General features: G+C 44.6%; 1 protein-coding gene across 2 annotated transcripts in view; it reads left to right on the forward strand.

Annotated features, from left to right (window-relative positions):
* LOC126530794 (uncharacterized) overlaps positions 1-6607 on the forward strand; it is a 282495-nt gene that overhangs the window by 64170 nt on the left and 211718 nt on the right. The gene's annotated exons all lie outside the window — the stretch shown is intronic.

The following is a 6607-nucleotide window of genomic DNA, read 5'->3' on the forward strand; positions in this document are numbered from 1 at the left end:
GTTTCGACGCCTGTACCCTTATATACTTGCGGCGCTGAAAACGTTAAATAAAGTTCAGGGTTTTAAGCAGTGATACTACGGTCTGCTGCTCTCCTTGTTGTTGTGCCCATTTTGCACCATCTTCTGTTTCTTCTTTCTTTTCTCCTTTTATCCTTTTTTATTTGGTATATTTTTTAGCGAAGCTTTGAAGGAAAATTTTACGACGTTTCCGTGCTGCGGTAAAGGCCGGCATGCGAAGGCGTGCTCCCTATGAAGTGTCAAAGAACAGCCAAAGATGCGAATTTTTGCTTGTAAACTTAACTGTCAATGATTTTAAAATGAAAGTTTCCTGGCTTATATCTCACTCAAGTAGACAACTTATTTGCGCGGTTAATTTTGGCCTGTATCATTCGGTATTTTTGTTGCTCACGTCGCGTTTCTCCGGCTTCGCCTATTAGGTGCACCAGACATTTGTACGGCTGTGGCAGTGTAAGCTGGCTGCCGATCGCGTAGTCAGTCAAAGCAGCCTGTGTGGGAGCCTCCCGCGTCAGCGGGGTGTCCGTGATTAATGAACCAACCAGCATACATGCCCCTGTAGTACCTCCGACGAAGAGTGTGAGAATTAGCTTGTACAGCTTCGATGTCTTTGACGTATCAGTTGCTCAGCTTAGCATACATCTCAGAAGCGTTCTTTTTTTTTATGTTTGTGACTAATAACTGATATCAGCTATAGGCAGTTGACCCAGTTTTTGTACTTCTGTCACAAGGTCTCATAACGATGTTTATCATAATGTTTACAACTAACTATATTTCCCTGGCAGAAATATACAAAAACAAACAAACAAAAAAAAACAAACAAACTTGTTTTTCAAGTAAAACTGCACGACGCAACGCGGACATAGCGAGACAGGGAAACGATGGGAACGAGCACATTTCAGCGCCTTGTCCACATTGCATTGCGCAGTTTCTTTATAGGAGCCAAGTGTCTCCATAAAGCGTTTTATTGCTTCATGTTTCTTGCATTTTTTTTCTACATAGAGGATTTTATTTCGCATCCACGGCGTTTAACCCGTCGTTGTAGTCACCATCGTGCCATTGCTGTTGTTGTTCCAAATGGCGCTGCTCCGTCTGGCAGTTAAGGTTCTACTATAAAGATCCCATTAGAATTTCTGCGATATTAAATAGCCGTTTGATTCGTTTGATTTCACACACCGGGGTACTCCGCACATGGTCTTTCAGGGAATATTGTGACGTGGATGTGCGAGTGAAACGCGGGAAATAGATGGGATGTTCTCTAAGTCTGAGTATTTTTTACTATATATCTGTTGATGCGAGTGGAAGCATTCAAAAACGTTATAGGGTGCTTTCTCGGCTGTCGTGGGAGAACTAAGCAATGCACCGAGTTCAAAATTTAAGAAAATGGGTGCCCGTTGTAGGTGATATGTGCTTGCAAAGTTTAAGGTGCGTGGGTTAAATGCGGGTTTTGCGGCAGATTACTCATATGGATGCTCGGAAGAGTTATACAGCCGTTATCCGCAACATGTTTGAAATTTCTTGGAGAAACCACATGAGGCACCAAATTTAAATTTCGTGCGAATGAGGGCCATGTTATGGGTCAAAGAATATGGTACAATTTCAGCGTTACAGTAAGTTATTTATTCAAGTGCCAAACTGCTCTGTACGCATCTGCTACGGGCCACGTAAATTGTTTACCCACCCTCTTGGGAGCACTGACAGGGGCGTCGACTTCACATTTGGTGTGAATTAGGGGCACGTTGTGTCTGGTACGCACGCAAAAGTTTGTGTAGCCGAATTAAGTACAACATGCGAAGTAAATTATTTGTCGTACCGCTCGAAAGCGTTGTAAAATCCTTATACGCGTGTTTACGCGGAGCCTGGGAAGGAAGAAAAATGCGACACCGAGTTTAAGTTCGTAGGAAATCTCGGGGCACATTATATGGGTCATATGCGGGAAATGTTATAAAGTGTGTGGTGTAATTGTGGGCATAAAAAATAATTATGCAGTTTAAGTGCATACGGGTATACGCTTGTAATTGAGCTGTGATATTTTGCGCTGTCGACTACTTATTGCTTTGTACACGCCTAACTTCTCATTAGTAACGACTGAATGTTTGCAGTTTCACTATCAAGGCTTTAAATCGTGGGTAGTCTGATAACCTTTGTCCATTCGATTAATAAAAGCGGCATATTTAGTTTTCCCATTAGTATGGCAAAAATTAAGCTGCCAACCCAGCCTGTTCTGTCTGCTCGCGTATACCGTGCCCCTTCCATTTGGCGCCGCTAATATTTTCTACTATCATCGAGCCCCAAGTTTAGAGCTTAATTATTCCTGTCAATCGAGGAGGTTACTAACTTCAGTCCCTCTCAACCGACCCTTGAGCTTGTACATTGAACTATTCTCCTACTCTGTATGCATTGACAAATTTTTCAGGTGTGACCGCAAGACTTCGTGGTCAAAAGCGACTCGTTCAGCTATATAGACAACTGTCTCCAAACGCAGTCGAGTAGGCAGTGCGGAGGTCACAAAAAGGAATCGAAACTCTAACCTATAGGCGAATGTTTTAACATTGCATTTCTATTTCTCAACGCTACTTTGTACTTGAGATTAAGCTCAGTGTCTAAGTTCATTCGAAATAATCAAGGTTGAGATAAAGCTAGTCATGGTCGCTGTTTACTGCTCATCCTCTTCCTAGGGCGATATCATTTTGCGGCTATGCTGTGCATTTCTGAATGATGATGCGCATTCCTTTGGGCGTTGGTTCTGTATACTTTTCGCCAATCTGTTTTCTACACTAAAGGACTCGAGAGAGGTAACGCGTATAATTGTAACTTATAACAGAGAAGATGACCCTAGAGGAGCCTGAGTCTGCTCCCAACTGCGTAAAATACGGAAACAATCCCCAAATCTGGTTTAATACTACAAAAGGGGGTGCACTTGAGCTTGTTGGAACGGCTTCATCGTGGGATTCCAAGCGAAATATCAGACATGAAAGGCAGGACAGGACATAGCGCTGACTGCCAATAGGTGTGTTTATTTTACAACCGCAATATATATACGCTAGAAAAACATGGGAAATGAGGGCTTTAGAAAACAAACCAGCTTTGTTCTGTCATCTCTTTCTTGCTTCGTTTTTCGCGCTGTTTCTTCCCTCATGAAGTGGTTTAATACTTAAAAAATGGCTACGGAAAGATAGCCATACAATCCAACCGCCTATGTAATGAACAATTAACTGTGTTGATTCGGGGTTAGAAGAGCCAACGACGTACCTGAGATAATTTCTCAGTAAAGGAGAAAAAAGATATACTTAAGAGCGAGAAATAATTATTGGGAAATTGAGCATACTGAGCTTGAAATATTGGTGCTTGCTTTCTTACGACAATTTATTCTGTTAACTCGGGGTGTATATTGGGGTGTGTTCATTTCTTTTAAAACATGGTCATTCCTTCAAAAAGTCACTATTCGTGCTGTATAATAAAAAAAAAAAAACGCTTTGCATGATGATCGTAACTAAACTTCCTTTTTCTCTGGGAAAAGTAATACGTCACTTCGTTCTCTAATTGAGCGACAAGTCTGCAAAGTAAATTTATGGGCGCATCTTGCCAACCTTCAAGTGTTTTAGAACTGTTGCTGGTTAGCGACGTTTGCCATTGGTGTGAATACGCATACAGAGAAATGATAAATAGAAGAAAGTATTTGCTTCTCTTCCTTGAAATGCGCAGACACAACACACAACCGCAAGGAGCTCGAGCGTTAACATAGTTGATTATGTGCATGGCGGCATATACATTGCGCAAAATTTGCAATGTTCTTAAGAGGTACTATAAATAAAAACAAGTCGTGCAGACAAAGAGAAGCCGTAATCTTCAACAGCTCCAAGGAACTTTATATAGAAAGTGATTACGGTTTCTTTTCACGCATGCATGCCACGATATGAACTGTCTCGTGTTATGTACGCTTGTTTCTAGTCATTTCACGTCCATTTTATGATAGGCAATGTGAGCGAAAATGAGGAATAATCCTTTCTTATCGATTTGTTTAGCACGTTGACTTTACAGGGAGAAAATCAGCAATTGTTCATACGAAAATAAGCCCATTTAATATGAAAGCGTTTCGAATTGTTTCGAATGCCATTTTTTTTCACATTCATGGGAACAAAGAGAGAGAGAGAGAGAGAGAGAGAGATACGGTACTGCAAACGCGTTTATGGTTCAGTATCGTGCCTGAATAGGCTTTTGCGTCGGTTATTGGAATCAGTTGTCGCCGCGTAACGTAATAAGCGCTGTACCGGCTAATAGGATAAGAACCAAATAAAAACAAATGAGTGAGGATGCAGAATTACATCGCGAGTAGAAAAAGAAAAAAGAAACAACAAACAAACACGTTGCTTCGAGAGTCAGCGTACTTGTGGCGCCTACAGCCAAAATTTTCTTTCGGTTATGAATTTTCGTGAATGTTAATGTTCCGTTAGTTGCGAATTTAAACACGTGTGTTTACAGAGAAATTGCGAGCGATCTTTGTGATTGAGGGAAAAAAATACATGTGGCTGTATGCAAAACAAATTGAAGCGAAACGAACTTTGGCAAACCCGCACTTCGAAAACATGCAAATATAACGCCAAGCAGCCACAATGCGCAAGCGCTTAGCGAATTAAGGAGGCGTTGTTGCGTATTGCTTGCCCTGTAGTTATTGCATTAAAAGAGATTCTCGTAGGTTATACCATAGCGGATAACCTGTTCGTTGGACCTATTTCAGACGTTATTATTTGGTTTGCGTTCTATTTTTGCTGTTTATTGCTCGTATGACGTCTTAGTTGTCATATTGTCATAGTGAGAGCCCCCAAGCAAGTTTTCTTTCAAGTCAGTCTTTCAGTAGGCAGCAGTAAAGATGAGGTGCAAATATACCTAAGCATGTATAGTTACTCCAACAACAACAACAATAAAAAAAAGAGAAAAAACACGGTATTAAGCATAGCACAACGGCAAGCTTTAACGGGCCATTACTGACGTGTTGTATTATTTGTCTATCCTCACGCCCACCTATCCGCAATTTGCTAACTATAGACAATATTAGTTGGGCGTCCGAAACAGCTCTGCGTACGCAGGAAAGCCGCGGTGGCGACAGTACGCATGCGCAGTACGCAGGATCACGCACGGTCCCTTGCGTGCGCCCTGGGCTTTTCAAAAGCTACGTATAGCGTCCGCTGCGGGCTCTGCTGGCTTTGCGGGACGTTCTCGTATGTCCACGAGAGCGCATTTTTCGATATGGCTCTTGCCGAAGATATCACTCCGGCTTGTAGTTTGACTTCGTGGCGGCCGATATTGACTACACAGTTTCAGAAAGTGGCATATGGCGGCGCTGAGTAGCACACTACCGGCTCCTGCGCGTGCAAGTGGGCAATCCTCTTCTCAACCTTTGCGTCCGGCCAACTATTGCCGTTTCATGGGCGCGCGCTTCGCTTCGTACGCACTACCTCGCGCACTGCGTACGTGGGTGGCTGCGGACGCACAACTAAAACTGTCTAATGACATTAGCACATTGCTTTCCTCGAACGTATTGTGCCGTCTGGTTGACTGTTGTTCGGTATTGCCAGGTGTTCACTATTGTTGCACGTCAATCGATAATAGGAGCAGACTTAAAGAGCTATCGTGCCCTGAACTGTCCTTTTGTTTAAAGAGGTTGCAAAAGGCCGGAGAGTGTACCGTGCAAGGGTGCTGAAACACTAATAGCAGCAATGTAAGGAACTACATTGTTTACACCCCCCCCCCCCAAAAAACACACACACACACACACACACACACACACACACAGCCGCATGCAACGCACTGTACAACGTTCGAATGGATCAGGCGCCGTGCTTTGCCTGCGTACGCCAAATCCGTGTTCTATAGCTGTTCTCTACATGAGCACGACGCCATTGAAGTGGTATTTAGCGCGACATATGCTTACTTTTTAACTTGTCTAAACACTTGTAGGTGTATGTTAACTCCGCCGTGAGTGCCATCACTCAGCTCTCGCTTCTCGAGAAGCACACGTTCCCGACTGGCCCGCCGGACTTCATGCAGGAGCGCGGGAGCTCGCAGCATACGAGAGATTCCACCGGTGTATTCCACCGGCACCCAACGCACGCCATCGCCTGCTCTTCGACACGAGTTGTGTGCCGCGCCGGAATGGGGCTTCGTAGAACACCCACGGCGCCGCTTGGCTGCTGCGGTGTGTGCAAGCCGAGCCCGATTCTACCGCCGGGACGGGGTGCCAGATGGGAGGCGGTCTCTCTTCTCGCGAGGGGCCTTGGTACCCGGCAAACGCGGCGGGCGCCGAGCTGTCTGGGAATGCTTTATTTATTTTATTTTTTTCGTTCTAAAGGGGGACGAGCCTAAAATTATAATTCACCGAGACGATGAATGCGACGTTTCCCTCCCCGCCGCTCGCTCTTCCGCGCTCTCTCGCTCCAAAAGAGGGGGCGCCTTTTCTGCCCATTGACAGCCCCATTCGTTTACCCATGGAGGTTTTCGGTTCTGAGCCCGACGCGGCGGATGCCTGACCGCCCGCTTGCCTGCAAGCTCCCTGCTCGATTCCGGTGTTTCTTTTGCCCCGGCGCCCCCCTCC

The sequence above is a fragment of the Dermacentor andersoni genome, chromosome 5 (assembly GCF_023375885.2).
Source record: "Dermacentor andersoni chromosome 5, qqDerAnde1_hic_scaffold, whole genome shotgun sequence".
Lineage (NCBI taxonomy): Eukaryota > Metazoa > Arthropoda > Arachnida > Ixodida > Ixodidae > Dermacentor > Dermacentor andersoni.